Source organism: Phyllostomus hastatus, unplaced genomic scaffold, assembly GCF_019186645.2.
Source record: "Phyllostomus hastatus isolate PE091 unplaced genomic scaffold, TTU_PhHast_1.1 phas_contig_150, whole genome shotgun sequence".
In the NCBI taxonomy this organism is placed as follows: Eukaryota; Metazoa; Chordata; class Mammalia; order Chiroptera; family Phyllostomidae; genus Phyllostomus; species Phyllostomus hastatus.
This window is the reverse complement of record NW_025333611.1, coordinates 28,207,512-28,227,550: the sequence shown is the minus strand read 5'-3', so window position 1 is coordinate 28,227,550 and position 20,039 is coordinate 28,207,512. Positions and strand designations below refer to the sequence as shown.

The 20,039-nt window shown below is 55.1% G+C and overlaps 1 protein-coding gene across 2 annotated transcripts in view; it reads left to right on the top strand.

Moving 5' to 3' along the window:
• Positions 1-17,098: 17,098 nt before the first annotated feature.
• PSD2 (pleckstrin and Sec7 domain containing 2) overlaps positions 17,099-20,039 on the top strand; it is a 44,047-nt gene continuing 41,106 nt past the window's right edge. The window contains exon 1 of one of the 2 annotated variants that reach the window (XM_045818804.1): positions 17,099-17,114. The gene's annotated coding sequence lies outside the window, so the exon portion shown is untranslated. Of the gene's footprint in view, positions 17,115-17,681; positions 17,820-20,039 lie in introns of those variants that run through there. The other variant, XM_045818794.1, reaches the window with a different exon arrangement.

The following is a 20,039-nucleotide window of genomic DNA, read 5'->3' as shown; positions in this document are numbered from 1 at the left end:
TTTCCTCACTTATAAATTGAGGATAAAAACTCTGTCTACTTCCCAGGATAATTGTGAGGTTTAATTCTGATGAAGATGATGATGATGGGGAACATAACAGTGATCACAGGCACTGTTAGCTGAGCGCTCACGTTGTGTCAGGCGCTGTGCAAAGTGGCTCCTCAGCACCTGGCATCCAAAGGCTGTTACATGAGGTCGACAGGTAAAACACCCAGCTCGGGGCCTTCCTGAAGAGGCTCTCAGTAATGACCAGCTCATAGGCAGGGAGACAAAGCCCCTACCAGTGTCTACTCTAGGCCTCCAGGATGAGCTCCAGAGCTCCTCTGCCTATGCTAGGGCTGGAGGCAGAGGGAGGGACAAGGTGACCTTGGGCTGTCCCTTGTGTAGTACTCCCGAGTTCCCTAGGCCTGGATCAGATTTCCGGCCCCCAGGGAGGGCAGAGGGGCTAGATGATGGAGGAAGCATGTGTCCTGGCCTGGCTGGACCTGGGGGCCTTGCCCTGGAACCTTGGGCCTTTCCTGCAAAGGGAATATCCAAGAGCAGGAAGGAAGGAAGTGGGGAGGGGAGGAAGAGGGGGAGGGAGAAAGGATGGGACAAGCCCCAGCTGGAGTGAGTTCTCTCTTGTACTGGCCAAGGAAAGAGGACATCTGGACTGGCCTGGCGGAGAGGCCATTGGGCTGGTCACCCTGGCTGGGGCCTGGATTTGTGTGGTGGCGGGGTTTGTGTGTGTGTGGGGGGGGACGGGGGGGTGAGTTTAAGTAAAGAGGAGGAGTCCCACGCTCTGCCTCCTTGTCTGTGTATCAGGTACAAGGACACCTCCTTCCTGGGCTGGATGGGAGTACAAATGAGGTCAGGAGTGTGAAGTGCCATCTGGGCCTGGAATGGAGCGTCACGCCCGTTAGCCCCTCCTCCCTGGCCTGGCTGCCTGATCTGAGAGACAATAGACAGCTCACCCGGACTCCCGCTGCCTGTGACCTGTGTGTGCCTTCAACGACCGTTATTGAGCACATATTATGAGATGGGGTCTGGGGCTGCTACCTGAATGGAAGCCAGTCCTTGCCCTGCAGAGCCCATCTGCAGTGAGGGAGGAGGACGAGTCGTCAAGTGGTGATGGGGTGCACAGGCGCTGTGACAGTTCAGAGGAGGTGCCTGCCTGACCCAGCCTGGGAAGTGAGGGAAGCCTTCTTAGAGGAAGTGGTATTCATGCCTGGACCCAGAGGATTAGCCAGAAGAAGGGGCGTGGTGGGGAAGAGGATTCAAGGGAGAGGGAAGGACCGGCAGAAGCTCAGGGGAGGACAGGGCTATGGCTAGAGCAGAGCAACTCGGGGCAGCAAGTGGAGGGGAGGCGGGGCTTTTGGGCTCAGGGATAAGGCTGTGGGTTTCATTCTGAGGGCACTGGGGAGCCACAGAAAGTTCTAGGCAGGGGTGGCATGGTCACAGTGGACTAAGGAGGGAACTCAGGGCCTGCGTGGTGTGAACTGCCACTTGCACGCCCTCCTCTCTCACGGCTCCTCCATGGGGAGCAGCCAGGCTGCAGCACCATGCCCCCCTCAGGTTCTCCCACCCCCTTTCTTTGCCACTCTCCTACCTGCATATTAGTTCCCTGGGTAAGCAACCCCGTATGCTGACCATGAAGACGGAGCATGGGGAAAACAGAGTCACGCACCGTCCTTTCCTTTCCGATGAAAGTAGAGAGGCTGTGGCTGGGATGTGTGCTAATCCAGAAGTGAAATAAAAAGAGCTGAGTTAGCTCGTGTGGTTTCGCCACCTTTCAGGAGTAAGAATGAAATGCATGTGCACGCACAAGCCACAAAGCACAAATTGTAAAATTTTGGTGATTCTGAATACGAGTGAAATGCCCGTATACTCACATTTAAACCGGCATCATGCCACATATTCAAATGGTACAATTCATACTACTTATTTAAATGTTTAACTCTTCTTTACTTAGAATGACATTAAGCAGCAAATAAAAAACTGTGAAAAACTGAGAGGTAGACTACACAGCAAAGGTTTATATGTATTTACTTTTATGTTTTGTGCCTTTTACACTGGGTCCTTTCCCTTGCTTTTTGAATGAGAGGCTCTGCATTTTTATTTTGGGCAGCGTTCAAAATAAAAATTTGACGCAACTGGCCATGGGTGGAAGACCCTTCCACTTCGATTTTAGGCTGCAGAGCTGTGAGGGCGGAACTGCCTCCTTGTCTGTGCTGCACCTCCCAGCTGGTGGAAGGCCCAGCCCTCGCTGGGGTCTTGCTCCCTTCAGGCGCACCACAGGTCAGGGTTTGGGGCGGTGTGGATGTCTAGGGAAGCCAGCCGCCTCAGGCCTGAAGGTGCTGCTGCCCCTGGCCTCTGGGGGCATCTTCATTGACTACCAGGCTGCCATCCAGCCTGGCAAGCTTCATGGGGTTCCTGACGCCCTCCCCTTAAGATGGGGTTCTCCAAGGGCAAGGACCACAGAGGGGCATCAGAAACAGGCTATTGTGGAGCCAGAGATGGGCTTCTTTCTCCCTGTCTTTCAGAACCTGTCCCTAGCTAGGTGAGGCAGAGGGCGTGGGGTCTCTTTCCTTGGCTTACTTGTGGGAGACAGTAAAAGGAGAAACAGAAACTGCTGGGCAGTGATCAGCCAGTGACCTGGCAACCTGTAGGAGGCCCTGGGACTTGAGGCAGAGGGAGGGGGGCGGCAGTGCATCCAGGTGAGAGGAGAAGAGCCTCCTCAGACCTGTCCCCGAGGGGCAGGGGAGGGGCAGGCAGCACGGGTGCGTGAGACTCCCTGTCCCACTGCTTGGTGTTGACTCTAGTCCCAGACCCTCCAACTCGTCCGAGCCTATTTCCTCCTGTTACCATGGGATAATGACCGTGCCTGCCCCAGAACTGCTGTGAGCAGCCTCTCACTAACCAACAAAAGACACTCAGTGCAGAGCTGGGCGCTTAGAGACCGCCATTCACGGAAGCTCACCTGCTGTGGAAGAAGAGGTCGGTGACGCACCAGGGACTCCCCTGCCACCAAGAATGCCCTCCACCCTCTCTCCCTGTCCTGGGTCCTCCTCCTTTCCTTTCCACCCCACTTCCCCTACTTCCTCTCTCTGTTGTTTCTCCAGCACACCAGGCTCGTGGTCACCGCAGGGCCTTTGCACCTGCTGTTTCCTCTGTCTGAAGTTCTGGCCTCCCAGGTGATTGATGACTGACTCTTGTTTCGTGGGTCTTAGCATAAGTGTCATCTCCTCTGGGATGGTTTGCCTGACCGCCCCAGCAGACATCTCCCTGGTGAAGCCACTGTTACCTTTCACTGTTCTAATTTCCACACAGCGCTCGATAGGTGATAACTTTGTTTACTTGTGTGTTAGGTGTCTTCCTTCTCTCCCCCAGGCTGTGAGCCTCAGGTGGCTGGGCACCTAGTCTGTCTTGTCCTCCATGTCCTCGGTGGCTGGCAGCACACAGTAGGTGCACCACACAGAGCCCCCTGCTTTTATGGAGTTCACAGTTTAATAAGTGAAGCAGGATTGAACAAATAAATGTTTTAACACATATTTTTATTTATTATTTTTAATTATGGTAAGATGCACATAACAGAAAAATTACTGTCAACCACTCTAAGTATGTGGCTCAGTGGCATCAAGCACAGCACATTGCTGTGTGGCCGTCACCGTTGTGCATGTCTAGAACTCCTTGTTGTCCCGAGCTGACACTCTGTATCCGTCAGACGGTAGCTCCCCATTCCCCTCCACCCCCAGCCCCAGGCCCCCACCATTCTACTTCTTGTCTCTATGAATTTTTATATTTTATTTATGTATTTATAGGGAGAGAGGATGTGGGGGAGAAAGAGAGGGAGAGAAACATCAGTGTGTGGTTGCCTCTCAAATGCCCCCCACTGGGGACCTGGCCTGTAACCCAGGCATGTGCCCTGACTGGGAACTGAACCAGCGGCCCTTTGGTTCACAATCCACTGAGCCACACCAGCCAGGGTGTCTATGAATTTGACTATTCCATATAGCTTGCATAAGAGGAACCATACAGTATATGTCTATTTTGGCTTGTTTCACTTAGCATAATGACCTCAAGGTTTGTCCACGTTGTGGCATGTATCAACACCTCCTTCCTTTTAAGGCTAGATAGTACTTCACCGCATGTACGCACCACCTTTCATTCATCTTGCCCTCCACTGATGGATGCTTGGGATGCTTCCACCTCCTGGCTGTTGAGAACAATGCTGCTGTGAACACGGGCATACAAACATCCCTCTGAGACCCTGGTTCCAGTTATTTTGTGTATATGCCCATAAGTAGAGTTGTTGGATCATATAGTAAATCTACTTTTTTGAGGAAGCACCATACTCTTTTCTACAGTGGTTGCATCTTTTACACCAATAAGGCACAATTTCTCCACAACCTCACCAACACTTGCTATTTTCTGTTTTGTTTTGTTTGTGGTTTTAGAGTAGTCCTCCAATGGGTGCGCAGTGCTGTCTCACTGGGGTTTTGATTTGTATCTCTCTAAGGACCAGGATGCGCATTTTTGAAGGAAACCTGTTTTGAGAGAATGGAGGACAGGGAGCCCCTCGGCTCTGGTAGTCTGGGAGCTCTGGAAATGGTCTGCAAGGAGATGACATTTAAACGCTGGCCTGTAAGAAGGGAAGGCGGCAGCCAGCGGAGGATCTGGAGGAGGAACATTTCAGGGAGAGGGAACGCTAAGGGCAGGGGACCTGAAGTGGGAGTGAGAGCCACACATTTTAGCGGGAGAGTTGGTGAACAGTGGCCAGGGGGCTGGCGGCCAGAGGTGTGGTCTGAAGGGCAGGCAGGGCTGGATGATCCAGGGCTTTGGGCCATGGAAGGGAGTTCGTATTTGCAATGTATCCTGTCTTCAGGTTGTGGGCATGAGGGGGCAGAGGGGAGACTCAGGGACAGAGGGATAGATGCACAGAGAAACAGGGTGGTGATGTGGCCATGTGTGCAAGGGACGGTGTGTCCCTAGTGCTGTGTGTGTGTGTGTGTGTGTGTGGACACCCCCAAAAGCCTCAGATCATTATTTGATCTCTCTAAGGAACGTGCTATACCCGCTTCCTTCCAGCCCACAATGGCCACCCAGGTGGGGAAGGTGCAGTGTTGTTTCCTAGGTTCCTACAACAGATCTGGAACTGGCAAGAAGGATCTGGAGCCATACCTAGGGGTTCAGGCTGGTCTCTGAGAAAGACGACCCATCTTAGAAGGTTTGGAAACAACGGCTTGCACGTCTGAGACCAGGGGATGACTCCACGTCCCACCTTTGCAAGACCCCAGCGACGCCTTGGCCACCGGTGAGGTGGGTATGGCCGGCTGCTGCAGTACCGAGAAGGGCCGCACGGGGGCAGAGAGGTCGCCGGATTGCGGAGAGGAAGCTAGAGTTAAGGGCTGGGAGAGGAAGGTTGGGGTGAACACGCGGACGGATAGGTCTGGGGGTGCGTGTCTGCGGGGATTGTTTCCGCCTCCAAGTGGCTGTGTGTGTGAGGATAAAATGAAGCCACGAGGTCATTGCCATCCCGGTGGAATCTCATTTCATCCTCAAACCAACGTCCTTTCCTCACAATCTCAGAGAAGTGGAGCCACTTGCCCAGGGTCGCTCAGCCCTGGGATTCAGCCCAGGCCACCCTGACCTCTCCTGTCCTCAAATCACCAGCCCGTCCTGCATGAATTCATCTGCAGGGCAGTGCTGATTTGTTCGTCAGTCTCTGGGCCTCACCTCGCCCCCACGACTCCCTGCCTTAGTGGAGCACCCTCCCATCTTGGGCAGGGCCAGGACAGCCTGGAGGCGTGGACTCCAGGCCTCCTGGAGGCCCCTGGGGAGGAGGGTTTCAGGGTCCTGGGGTGAGCTCAGATGCGTGTCCTCATCACCATGGTAACAATAGCCCATAGTAACATTGGGCCTCCTTTATGACTTTCCCCGGAGGCTGCCGGCTGGGGAGCGGTATCTAGGGAAACTAGCTGAACCCCTGGCCTGTCTCTGGGGCACTGCCACCTCTGCTGAATCTCTCCGGAGGATCAGACCAAGTCCAGAGAAGCATAAATTGAGATACAACCAGGGTCCCCCTAAAAATTATCCACAGTTGCCTCACCTTCTGTCTCCCCACGTAAGTGTGTGACTGTAGCAGCTGGGCTATCCCCAGAGGGGAAAAAAAAAAACCATGGATGGTTTCAGCAGAAACTGTTGAACAGAGGGACAGCCTGAGGCCCAGAGCGGTGAGGAGCCATCCGGGATGGTGCAGCAAGGCAGGGGCCGCGGCCTTTTTTGTTTCCATCCAGAAAGGGCTGGAGGACTCCAGACAAGGTAGTCGGCAAGATGCATGCTACGGAGTGGAGACCGAGGGGCCAGAAGGACAGTGATCTGGCCTCCTTCTCCAGGAAGTTCTCCCTGACCCAGCCCCTCTGCCACCAGTGTCAGAAATGGCCTCCGAGTTCCCTGGACACTTTGTCTGGTTAGTGAGGCTAAAAATTTACTTCAAAAAAATCCTTACCAGAGGATACACTTATTGATTTTAGGGAGGGGGGAGGGATGGAGAGAAACATCAGTCATACATGCCCCCACCAGGGACCCAACCGGGAACCTAGGTATGTGCCCTGACCGGGAGTCAATCCTGTGGCCTTCGGTTGATAGGACAGCACTCCAACTAACTGAGCCACACCAGCCAGGACTAAACATTCACCCTTGAGTTGCTTTAAGAGACCTCAGAGACCCCCAGTCTCTTGGGGGTCTAGGCCAGCCTAGAAAACCCCTCTCTAACCTTTCTGACAGTCAGCTGCCCGTCTTGCTTGCATACCTCATGTAATGGGGAGCTCACTGCCTTGAAAGGCAGCCTGTTCCGTTGTAGGATAGCTCCTTCTGGTGAAACCAAACTGGCCTCCCTGTGCTATCCAGCTGTTGGAAGTAGCTCAGAGCACAGAGCAGTTCCTCAGACTTTTCCGCGCAGGCCCCTGTGGGCGGCAGAGACGGCCTTACCCTCCCACCCCACGCCTGCCTTCTCTCCAGCATAAATGGTCCCAGTTCCCCATAAACAACCTTTCCAGCCCTTCATCTCTTGAGCAGGGTATGCTCTGGGGTGGCTATTTTTTTTCTCCTTCTACAGTGGACATGCATATAGCCGCCACTCAGAACTTAATACTTATGCCGATGTTATATTTACTGTGTTGTTATCTATGCACCCCCCCTTCACCCATCGGTTCATTTTTTGGGTGCATTTCAGAGTAAGTTGCAGGTAACAGTACACTTCACCCTCAGCCACTTCAGCATGCATCTCACTAACCGCAGGTGAATATTTGTGTATGGTACTTTGCTTTTTTGAGGCAACATTTACATATAATGACATGCACAAAATTTAAGTATACCATTGATTGAGTTTTGATAAGTGCGTATACTTGTACACAACTCCCCTCAAGCTATGGAGTATTTCCATCACTACAGAGAGTTTCTCAGTCACCCCTGTCCCCGCTGACTTCTTTCCGTCATGGTCCGTTCTAGAACTTCATGAAAACGGAATCATGCACTGTGTGCTGTCATTGTGTCTGGTTTATTTCACTCACTGTAACATTTTGGAGATTCATTAGTACTTTATTCCTTTTTACTGCCAAGGAGAATTCCATGATATGGACGTATAACAGTTTGCTAATCCATTTGCCTCCTGATGGACACCTTGGGCTGTTTCTCACGGGCAGACGAATGGGTGGACGGATGCCCAGCCAGGTCTCCCTGCCCTGAGCATGTACAGTTGTTTTGTTGGGACCTGAATGTCAACTTTTCCATCAGTCCTCATTAAATTCCATCTTGTTGGTTTTGACTTAACCATCCAGCTGGTCCTGATTTGATGAGAGTAGCAAACTCACACACACTCACTGTGTGCCAGACACTGGGCTAACCCTTTCAGACTTCAGAACCACCCTGTGAGCCCTGGCTGGTGTGGCTCAGTGGATTGAGTGCCAGCCTGCGAACCAGAAGGTCACTGGTTCGATTCCCAGTCAGGACACAGGCCTGGGTTTTGGGCCAGGTCTCCTGTTGGGGGCTTCCGTATTCTATTTGTCAGTAAGCCTTGATGGTGATTTCTTCACTGGCTGCAAAGCCATGGGTGCAGCTGTAGCTCTCCACCATGATCTCAGGACAGCATTCGCCACACACAACCCTGCACTGTCCACATGTCCAGCATTTCATGTCAGTCCCCAGATGTCCCTGCCTGGGGAACAAAGGGACCAGAGCAGGGCTAGGGTAGCAATTGTTCGAATTCATAAGAATACCTAGTGGCCCTTCATATTCCCTGGGTCTTGGTCCAGCGTCTAGCATGTAGTAGGTACTCGACAAATGCTTGTTAACTATTTTTTGAGGGCTACTTAACTTTATTTTCTTATCGTGGTAAAATACACATAAATAAAAATTACCATTTTACCCATTTTTAAGTACATTAAAAGTGTTGTGTAACCATCACCACTATCTATTTCTGGAACTTATTCAACATCCCAAAGAAAAACGCTCTTCCCATTTGACAATAACTTTCCATTCCCCTTCCCTCAATCCCTGGTAACCTCTGTTCTAATTTCTGTTTCCATGAATTTATTTATATAGATATTTCTTGTAAGTGGACACATGCAATAATTGTTCATTGGTGTCTATTTTACGTCATTCAGCTTATGTTTTCAGGGTTCATCCCTGTCGTAGCACGTGTCAGAATTTTATTCCTTTGAAGCCTAATAACATTCCGCCATAAGTTGTGTGCCACATCTTGTTTATCCATTTATCTGCTGATGGACACTTACGTTGTTTCCACCTTTTGGATACTGTGAGTACTGCTGCCGGGAAGCCTGCTAATTGTTACTTCACAATCCCTTTGCAGTCAGTTTCTCTCCAGCCCTTTCCACTAAGTTGGCCCTTGTCCAACCTCCAGTGGCCTCCGGGTCGCTGAATCCAATGGTCAGTTTTCAGTCCTTGTCTTCCCTGAACGCTCAGCAACATATGACTTGGCCCTTCTGGTCCTCTTTGACATTGTACCCTCATTTATTATAGGGTCCCCCATTTTCCTGCTTTTCCTCTACCTCCCTGGACACCCCTCTTCAGTCTCCTTCCTTTCCTCCCCTCCCCTCCCCCAGTCAACACCGGAGGCCCACAGTCTCCATCCTTGACCCTCTGAAACGTGCTGCACCCTCTGCTCCCAAATGTGCGCCTCTAGCCCAGACCGTCTGCCTGCCCGCCATCTCCACGTGGCGGCCAGTTGGCATCTCAGACTCTGCCTGCCCGAAGCAAGCCCCTGCTTTTCCTTCGCCAACGCATTCTTCCCCGCTTTCCCGCCTTAGTTTCTGGTAACTCCATCCTTCCTGTTGTTCAGATTCTCAAATTTGGCTTCACTCTTGACTCCTCTCTTTCTCTTATACCCCACACTGAATCCCTCATTCACATGATTGGTTTTACCTTCAAAATACATCCAGAATCTCACCACGTCTCATCAGCTCCCACCCTGGCCCGCATTCCCACCCACTCGCCCCTGGAATTCCACAGTAGCCTCCTAACGATTTCCAGGCTCAGACCCCCCCCGCCTTTCAGTCTGTCCCCAGCACAGCAGCCAGAGGAAGCCTTTAAAAACACAACTCAAATCAGATCAGTTATCTGCCCCAAACTTTGGTAGATTTCTCATGTCACCGAGTCAAAGCCCAGGTCCTTATGGTGGCCTACGGGCCCTGTGTCATCTGGCCCCTGAAAGCTCTCCACCTCATCTCCTGCACCCTCCCCTTCTTCTCTTTGCTCCTCGCTGTTCCGACACCATGCCAGGCACACTCCTGCCTCAGGGCCTTTGCACTGGCTGTTCTCGCTCTTTGGGAGTCTCCTTCCCCTAACACCTGCATGACAAATTCCCTTACCTCTTTCTTGCCTTTGCTCACATCCCCCTTCTCAAAGTGTCTCCCGGCAGCACTCCGTTTAAAACTGCGATCCCCTCAGCTTGTCCACCCTCCTGACTTCCTTTGTGTTGCCTGTTCCCCTCGTAGTGCTCATGTGCTCATCGCTGCCTACAATCTACATTTTATTTATTTGTTATGTTGTTTCTTTCTTCCCCCCACCCCCACTGGAAAGGACCCAGGAGGGCAAGAGTTTTCATCTCTTTCTTTTAAAACAGATTTTATTTGTTTATTTTCAGAGAGAAGGGAAGGAAGGGAGAAAGAGGGGGAGAGAAACAACAGTCAGTTGTCTCTTGTATGTTCTCTAACTGTGGACAGAACCCGCAACCCAGGCGTGCATCTTGACCAGGAATTGAACCAGTGACCCTTAGCTTTGAGGGACAACGCCCAACCAGCTGAGCCACCCCAGTCAGGGCAGGATTTTCATCTCTTTTATTTACTGATATGATTCACTTAGAAGAGGGCTTGCATGGTAGGGCCTCAGCAAAAGTTGACTGAATGCAAAAATGAAGGAAGGAAAAAAGTATGGTAATTTGGGAAGAGGTCTGCTGTCTAAGTTGGAGTCAAGGAAAGGTGGGCTTCAGCCCTGGCTGGTGTGGCTCAGTGGATTGAGCACTAGCCTGCAAACCAAAGGGTTGCAGGTTCAATTCCCAGTCAGGGCACATGCCAGGGTTGCAGGGCAGGTAGCCAGTAGGGGGCATGTGAGAGGCAACCACACATTGATGTTTCTCTCTCTCTTTCTCCCTCCCTTCCCCTCTGTCTAAAAATAAATACAATCTTAAAAAAAAAAGTAAAGGTGGGCTTCTGGCTGTCATGGACGTTAGTGCTGTTGTCTGTGCAGTAGCCACGCCCCTTCTGGTAACTCTCCACATGTTTTCTTTTGGGGCTCATCCTCTCCTACCATCATTCCAAGTGGGGCAATGACGCTTTAGGCCGCAGTTGTTTGGCTCAGGGCTGGCTGTAATGTATGTCACTGGCTGGACCAATGACACTGCATCCTGAGACTTCTGCTCATCTTCTTGGCCTGGGAAGGGATGGGGGAAAGCCTTTTGCTCTGAAAGCCAGACATAGGCTCAGAGCTGCCTTAGCCATTTTGAAACCCTGTTGGGAGAGCTTGCCCGGAAATGAAGCCAACACATGGGACTGCTGGCTACAGATGTGGAGAAAGACCCCACTCAGGAGCCCGGATTCAGTACTGCCTGTGGCTGGTCTACTCCTGGACTTCCCATTTACATGAGCCCTTTGCACCAAAACCAGTCTCTGTCATTTGCAGCCACTTACTCTGCACCTGCCCGAGCTCCTGACTTGGGAAGTGAGAAAGAGGCTGAGTAGGGCCCTTCAGGGTGTGACAGTCCCAAGGGAGAGGTGCTAAGCATCCAGAGTTCCTTCCGTGATGGGCGCTGAATGGAGGGGACATGGGAGCATTTTCCTTGGCCGTGTCCTAGAGAAGCTCTCCAGCTGTCAGGGGAGAGGGATATGGAAACTAATGGGGCAGTTCCTGCTGTAGCAGCAGTAAGCTAAGCTAAGGTGGGTTGTGCCTAAGGTTGGGGCGGGAAATAGGCAGGGGAAGCTCTCCTCCATTGAGTGCGCTAGTGAGCGGCTCCGCCTTCCACCCCTCTAGTACAGGCGGCAGAGCTCAGTTGAAGTACACCTCAGGGAATGGAGTCCGGGCTTTGCCATTTACTGGAGGTGTGCTCTGGGGTAGGTCACTTAACTTTCCTAGCTTCGGGTAAAATGGGATGAACGATGTCCACATCATAAGGTTGTTATGAGAATGAAGTGAGATATTGCCAATAATTTAGCATGAACCTGGCTCACAGAACACTCAACATAAGTCAGCAGCTGTAATTAGTGTTTTCAGTGGTGTTTGCCAGCAAGTGATTGTCTGCCGGGACGGATGCAGTTCTTGTAGACACCAGGAGATGGCGCCACGACCCCAAAAAAGCCTATTCCTGACCTGCTGCTTTCCGTAAGGGCTCCGGAAGGGCTTGGGTGGGACGGCTTCTCGGCTATCCTCCAGTTAGACCCCCTGCCTTCCCCGCTGCAGAGGGTAGAGGTACCTGCACTCCCCTCAGTTCCAAGAAAGAGGGGGGCCTGGTCACCTTGGGAATGTCAGTGGAGCCTCAGTTTTTCATATGTAATGTGAAAGAGCATCACCTTCCAAGACAGCCTGGGCCAAGTTGAAGAAATGATCAGTTTGGACCAGATAAAAGATTTCCAGAAAAAGCGAGCATCCCAGCTCAGAGGGCCTGCGGCTGGACTTCGGAGCGCGGCCGGGCCTGGTGCTGAGGCTGGGGGATGACGCATATGAGCGCTATTCACTTCCTTTCTGGATGTGAGAGCGCGCGGCTGCCAGCGCAGAGAACCCAGGACCGGCCTGGTAATTCTGAGTCCGGCCAGCAGACGGAGACAGAGAGCCGCCGGGGCCTCGCACCGGCCTCCTCGCAGCCACGAGCTCGCCCTCCTGCGAACCAGCCCGGTTTGGCAGGGATCCCTGGGCAGGAGTTGACTTGTCCCGTGTCCCTTCGCTTTGAAAAAGACTTGCCCTACTCCCTCCTGCTGAGTTTCTTGGGAACAACGCGTGGGGTGAGGGAAGGGTCAGACTCAACCCTAACTCTGCATCTCCCGCTGAGCCCCACCTTCCCCGGGCCTCAGTAACCTGGATGGGGTCTGCTGGCCACTCTAATCCTAGCAGCTCAGACTTCCTGGAATGGGGTGGTGTTATTTCCCCAAGGGTAAGGATCCTCTCCCTAACCCGCCACTGGTCCCTGCCTGGATGGCCAGTTGGACCTCCGGAAGCAGGGGAGTGCCCACCCCATAGCACCCTGGCCAGTTCCTGGCATCCTCCTGGACAGGCTCCCAGAGTCCCACAAAGGCCCTCAGACAAAGTTCTGGGCCAGGCTTTGCCTGTGCCCTGGGCCCGCAGCCGGCTGGCTCTAGGCTCTGTGAGTCCCTGGCACTCCCTGTGGGACTTTGTCTCCAGGCCCTGGACCAGTGTATCCAGGGCCACCTTCGCTGGGGGAGCGGGTGGGACAGGCAGCTCCCAGAGCCTGGGCAATCTCTCTTCCCTCCTGCCCAAGGCCCTGCTGTCCTCCAGTGACCTTCCCCCGATCTGAGACTTGCTCAGATGGCGCCCTTTCTCACTTGCCTTCTCTTCCTGGCTGCAAATCCAAGTCCTCGGCTTCTTCAGAGACCTGCTCATGTTCTACCACCCATTTGTGCATCCATTCATTCATTCGGCAAATACATATTGAGCACCTACTACACTCCAGGCCCTTGCTAGATGCTGGGGTCCTGGCAATAACAAGGTAAACGGTTCCAGAGCTTCCTGCACTTTACATTCCAGGGAGGCACTAAGGAGGAGACTAGTAAAACCCATACCTAAAATTTGATTTCATCTTGTGATAAATGGGGGAAGCAAATCAGTTCTTTCTCCAGGAAGCTCCATCCTTAGGGATATTTGCCCTGAACTGTGGGGGGAGGGACTTTGTTTGGGCCCTTCCCCCACCCCTCCTCGGGCCTGGCATCCAGGCACAGTAGGTGCTCAGCAAATGTTTGTTGAAAGAATGGGTGGATTATTATTTCACAGTCAGGGGCCGTCCAGTGAGGATGGTCTTCCTCCCCACTCTCCCTCCCAGCCAACACAGGATGCTTAGGTAATGTGGGGGATGTGCAGACCCTGAGGCTTCAAGGACCCTCACCCTCACCCCCAGCCTCTATGGCTCCCTGCCCAGCTCCTTACTGCTCAGCTTCCCTACCTCGGGCCTGTCGGATCCTCTCAACCCACGAGTGGGTTTGCCTATGACCTCTCGTCTATTCTCTGGCATTACTACCTTTTGGGTGCCCCCTGTATGCTGGCCCTAGGCACAGGAGGAGCTGGGGACCTGAAGAGGACTGAGAGGGGTCCTCGCCCTCAAGGAACACGCAGGCCAGACGGTGCTGGCACAGTGTGGTGCGTGCCATGACGGGGCAGGTGTGGGCCTAGAGGCGGCAGGCCTGGCCTGGGGCACCTCCTCAGAGACGCCTTCTCTGTCCGCCTTGCAGAGGAGTCCCCACCCTTCCAGCTAGGTGCTGTCACATCCCCCCTTTTTCACTTCAAACCACTTTTTACTGTCTGCAGTTTCGTTGTTAGTTTGGTCCTTTGCTGAGTGTTTTACTGAGTGCCTACTATGTGCCAGGCAATATGCTAGGCCCTGGGGATACAGAAGTGAAAGAACGAATTTCCTGCCTCCCTGAAGCTTATGGCCTATGGTGGCAGTGGTGGTCGGGAGACTGAGAATGCAGACTAAGCAAGCAAACATGTGGTGTGCAGACATGTATTATGGAGGAAAAGAAAGCAGGTGAAGGGAGAGGTGGGTGAGGGAGGAGTAGTATGTGAGGTAGGGTGGTCAGGGAAGGTGATATCTGAGTAGAGAGGCAAAGGGGATGAGGTGAATTATGCAGCTGTCTAGGGGAGAAGTGTTTTAGGCAGCGGGAATAGCGAGTGCAAAGGCCCTGAGGCAGGAGCATGCCGGGTGTGTTGGAGGAACAGCTAGGAGGCCAGTGTGGCTGGAACGGAGGTCAGAAAGGTGGTAGGGGCCAGGTCATGGAGGGCCTTGTAGCATGGCACACACTTGGCTTAACTGTTAGTGATGTGCCAGCCTTTGGAGGATTTGGAGCAGAGGGTTTCACAGGGTTCCTTTGGCTGCCGTGTTGGGAAGGTCGGTAGTGGGGCTGGGTGGAAGCAGCAGGACTGGTTAGGAGGCCCCAGAGCTATTCCAGGTGAGAGGTGCTGGCGGCTGGGGCCAGGGTGGTGGCAGTGGAGCTGAGAGGAAGTGGCCAAGTTGGAAGTACTTTGAAAGGAAGCCCCGTAGCATTTGTCGAGGCATGTGGAGTGTGAGAGACAGAGGCAAGGATGGCGCTTAGGTTTTCAGCCGGAGCTGAGGGGAGGTAACATTTGCTGTGATGAGGAAGAGGAGGTCAGTTTTGGTTGGGATGGGTGGTCAGGAACTCTGCCCCTGCCCCTGTCCAGCTCACCCTCAGGTGGGTGGCAGGGGTGCTGGGGAGAGAAAAGAGAAGTCACTTGGAGCGACGGGGAGAAGCGGGAGATTATTCTTTTTCCGGAGGGAGGCTGGGGAATGTGGTGCATTTTGGTTGCTGGGTGGGGGGACACGGACCCTGTTTTCTCTCAAAAGACAAAAGTAGCTACGAGGAATAATGGCAGTAACCCTCTGTCCAAGTCCATGGCGTGCACGGCACTCCCCAGCACACGGCCGGCCCGCCCGCGGCCTGGGACAGGCCTTTGCGCCATTTGAGTGAGTGAGGTTCAGGAAGGGGATGTAGCTGTCTGTGGCCACCCAGTCAGGGAGCAGTAGAGGCCGGACTGGAACCCAGGTCTCCCGGTCTGCTCGTGCCCACTGCGGCAGGCTCCCAGGACTGCCAAGGACGGGAGCAGATCCCGGCCAGGGACTAGCTGGCACCAGCACCAGCTGGCCCAGATTAAAGGGAGAGATGGCTGTATCTCCCTCCCTTCTCCCTCCTTTCTTTTTTCCTCTCCATGTGTATTTTTTGAGCCACACTGTGTGTTAGTGCTGAGGGTACACTGAACACCACAGACCTTGCCTTCAGGGGCCTCACAGTCCACTTCAGTGGACAGGGATGGAAGGATCCATTCCCCGAGTAAGCCACTCATTACAATGGGAATAGCCATGGCCTGTTGGTGCATCTGTGTGCCAGGCATTGGGTGGGTGGGCCCCGAGCATGTCAGCTCCAGCTCCTTCCATCCGCACCCCAGCCCCTCAACGGCAGGTGCCCGTGAGCATCCTCATTGAGTAGGTGAGGTGGTGAAGAGCTCGGAAAGATGGTCCAGCTGTGACTTGAGACCATGGGTCCTGAGGATGGGGAGTGTGGAAGCAAAGTCCTGCCACCTCCGCTCCCCCCAGGGTTCCTACTGGTTGGCTGTTGCCACCCATCCCTGCCTGCACGTAGCAGAGGGCAGAAGGGAGAGGGCAGGACAGCAGGGAAACCACATCCCTTTGTGCCCTTCAGGAAGACCTGGGTGCCTGCAATAGCGGGGTCTCTTATATCTGGGCTTTCTGGGAATGTCCTAGGGATTGATGGGCAGTGAAAGGGTGTGGCCAGAGTGCCCTCTCAACTGCCCAGCTGTGTCCACAGGGTCAGACCTCTTGGGACCTTAAGCAAGTGGTTTATGCTTTTAGAGCCTCAAATGGTTGCAGGATTGTTTTGAGGATGAAATTTCACACATGGAAATCACTTAGTGTGGATTCTGGCACATGGTAGGTGCACAGTTATAGCAGAAATGTCGTCATGGTTGCTGAAACCTCAGCTCTCGCTGTGGCCCGGATTGAAGAGGGAGGAGACACCGCTCAGACATTGCACCTCCAGTGACTGCAGCTCCGCACAGCTGAGACACCCTATGTAGGTCAGCAAATCCTCTCTTCTCTTCTCTTCTCTTCCCCTGTTCCTTAGGAATGGGGTCCCTGTCTGTGTATCGGTGGAAAGAAGGTCAGGGAGGGCTTCCTGGAGGAAGGGGCATTTAACCAAGAATTTGAGGATTGAGTTGGAGTTCATTGAGCACAGCAGGATCAAAGGCCTGACCCGGCAGAAGGCGGAACAACTGCAAAGATCCGGAGGCGGGAAGGAGCTGGGTGTAGCAAACAGCCCCTGGGGGCTGGAGTGGAAGGAGAGAGGCGGAAGGTGACTTCCTGTGCTAGGGCCTACATCTTAGCTGAGCACCCTTCTCTGTGGGACTGGGCCTGCTCACCCTCTCCCCCTTCCCCCAGCTTCTGGTCTCCCTACATCCACACGGGTGGGGCCCTTTTTTATCTCCCTGGGAGGTCTCACAGCCAGGAAGTTCTCGGTGCCTAGCCAGGTACAACACTGTCAGATACTGTCAACCTTTTTCTTCAGAGCTAGGGTCCTGGGGTCGGGGGACGGCTTCAAGGTGGTGGGCTTCGACTAGCATGGGGGAGGGTTACTTGGGAAATAGTTCCCACAGCCCAGAGCACCCTATATCTCTCTGCTTAGGGTGACCATCCCCTGGCCTGGGTATGGTGCGGGGACTCTGAGTCCTTGACTGGGGCCACCCTTTCACCGCCCCAACTCCGGATCTTTTCCCTTGGTCCCTCCCTTCTGTACTCCCTGCCCGCTTCCAGCTCTGCCTCTATTGCTCCTTCTCCCTCCATATCCCAAGTCCGTCTGTCTCCGTGGTAGGTAGGTAGGTAGGTCGGCATGCGTCTGTCTCTCTCTGCGACCCATCATCGTCATCTTGGCTGCCCCTGCATTCCGCGCTCCTCGCCCGTCCCTGTCCGGGGCCGGTCCCCCTGGGTGGGTAGGGGTGTGGACGGCAACCAGTCGCACCGCCACAGCCCGCAGGGGGAGGGCCGGGACGCCCCTTCCTTCACCTGGAGGCGGCCGAGCAGACCCCGAGGGCTCGGGGCCTGGGACCCGAGGGTCCTGCCAAGGGGGCCCGGTTAGAGGGCAGCTGGGGCCGGCGGGGCTTTAGGGGGCGGAACCTCTGGGCGCTCCCTTCCCCCACGTTCTTAAAGGGCCGGCCGCGCGTCCGGGCCGGTGGGCTCGCGCGGTCCGGCCCTCGGTGCGTGCGGAGGCGCGGCGGGCCGGCCGGCTGGGGCGCCGCTGTGGCCTCCCGCTCCGCCGCCGCCGCCCGCGCGCCCGCCGCCCGCAGTCCCCCCGCCCTTCCCCGCCCTTCCCGCTCCTCCCTCCCGCCTGCTCGCCCGCCGCCCGCCCTCCTGCCGTCAGTCCCCCGTCTCCGCTCGGCTTCTCCGCGGCGGCTCAGACACCTGAAGGGACAGAGGCGGGCGCGGGAGCCCCGACAGGCAGCAGCGGAGGAGCGCGGCGGTCAGCCCGACGCATGGCCCCCCCGTGAGGGGCCGGACCCACGGACTGGGACCCGGAGCGGTGAGTGGGGCCGCGGGGCCGCCTCGTCCCCAGGGCCCGGGAGCTCCCGGACCCCGCCCCTCCCCGAAGCCGGGCCGGGGGCCGGGAGCGGGTGCTGGGGGGCGGGCAAGCCGGGCGGCGGGGCGCCGCCCTCCGCCCTCCGTGCCAGCCAGGGTCTGCTAACAAAGCTGTGTTTCCAGATCAATTCCGTGGCGGCTGGAGCATCTGAAGGATATGGTTGTCATGGAGATGGGGCCGAAAGAGGAAGCTCGGGGATGGCCGGGTCTGGGCCGGGGAGTGGGGCCACTGCTAGAGAGCCCCGGGCCAGCCTGCAGGGAGGGCGGGGGCGGACTGGCCCAGTTGTCCCCTGGGCTCCCCCTCCGGACCCCCCTTTTGTATCATCTGAGCGCACATGTGTGCGTTGATGGGGTGTCAGTGGGCGCTGGTGGCCGGGGACCTGGAGTGTGGAGTGCTGGGCCTGCCAGCCGCCACCTTTACTGTGGAGAAGCTTCACGGATTTATTTCTGTTTCCAGTTCCCCAACTTTGACAGCCTGGCTTGGCGCGGGCCTCACCAGCTCGGAGCTCTGCCGCTAGATCAGGGGCTCGCGTGGGGGCGTGGCAGGCAGTGGGCATGGCCGTGGAGCACATAATGGCTGTGGCAGCCGCAGGGAGGGAGGGGTCCTTGGAACCCGCTGCTGGGGCTGGGGTGTGGCAGGGCGTCCAGATGTGGGGACCACCCTGTGCAGCTGGCCCCCACTAGGAGGAAGTATTCGGACCCTTGCTGTCCCTGGAGGATCTGGGAGCTGCCTGAGTCAGAACCCCGGGGTATTGTCTCTGCACAGGCCGGGCAGGGGGGGGGCACCACCTCAGTCCACGCCTTCATCTTGGGGCCAACTTGGGGGGCGCCTGGAAGAACCAGGGGCTGAAGCCCCAGACAAAATGGAAGTGGGTCTGAGATTTTTGGCAGGTTCAAGATAGGCCAGGCTGAGCTTGAGAGGTGGGTGAATGGGGAGCAGGCAGAGGGCTCAGGGTTTGGCCGGGGCGGTGGGCAGCCTGGGCCGGGGGAGAGGCCTGTGAGCTTTCCTGGGGTCCCCAGCTCTTTCTTCCAGACATTGGAAACAAAAGCTGCTTAATGGGAGGGGTACTCAGGCAGCTTGAGGGAGAGTGGATAAAGGGCATTTGGACCTCTTCCAAGGCCAAATCGTGGCCCTGGGCAGATGCAGTCATTCCTCCACCCCTTCCCCCGGGAGGTTAGGAGCCCTACCGCCTAGAGGAGCTACATGTTCTGTGACCTGTGATCACTGAATGGGAAAAGGGGCCGGCTGCCCTCTCCCCGCCACCCTGCATCTCTGGAGGACGGGCCTCCCTTCTAAGAGCTCCCCTTTCCCCTGTATACAGTGAGAGGCAGGGGCTTTTGAATGGAGCTATTGCAAAGTTTGGTCCTGGTAGAAACATGGCAGGTCCCCAGGTTGTAGCCTGAACCAGAGGGCTCCCCCAAACTGGGGTGAGTAGGTGGGTGCTGGCCCAGCTAAAGGTAGAAGAATGACTAGAATATTCTTGGAAGGCCTCCCTGCTGGCGCCTCTTGCAGGGGCTGAAGCCTCAGGCCTTGGGTGACTTGTACCTTGTAGTCCCAGGAGACGGAGTGGTTTTCCTCCTGCCACTTGTCCTGCTGTGGCAGTGACAGGCCATGTGTTCCCCAAGCTGACCTGACCCGCAGTGTTTCCTGGAGGGAGGGCACAGAGCCAGCTGGAAAGGAGGACTTCCTGCTCTTGACGGGCCTGAGAGAGAGGGCTGGGGGCCAGCACCTCAGCCAGCTTTCCCATCCATTGAGTATAACCACGGTGCTAAGTGCTTTCATACACACAGCGCTTGTGAAGGAGGTGTGTCCGTTTTTTCCATTTTGTGAAAGAGAGCACTGAGGGTCAGGGAGAAGTCGCTTGTTCCAAGTCACCTGGGTAGTCGGTGGCAGAATCAGGATTTGCACCTGAGCAGAACAGTCTGAGCTTGGACCTATGTGCCCAGTCTCATTTTATTCTTCGCAGATGCAAGTATGGAGGGAGGTGGGACTGAGCGAGCGCCTTTCTGCCCGGAGCATGGCGTGACCTTGGGGGAAACTGAGGCACTGAGCTAGGTTTAGAGAGGTGGGATGGAGACGTTCTCGTTCTGGATGTCGGCATGCAGGAGAAAGACACTACTTCTCTCGACAGACGATCCTCTAGACATCCTTTGCCAGATGGTC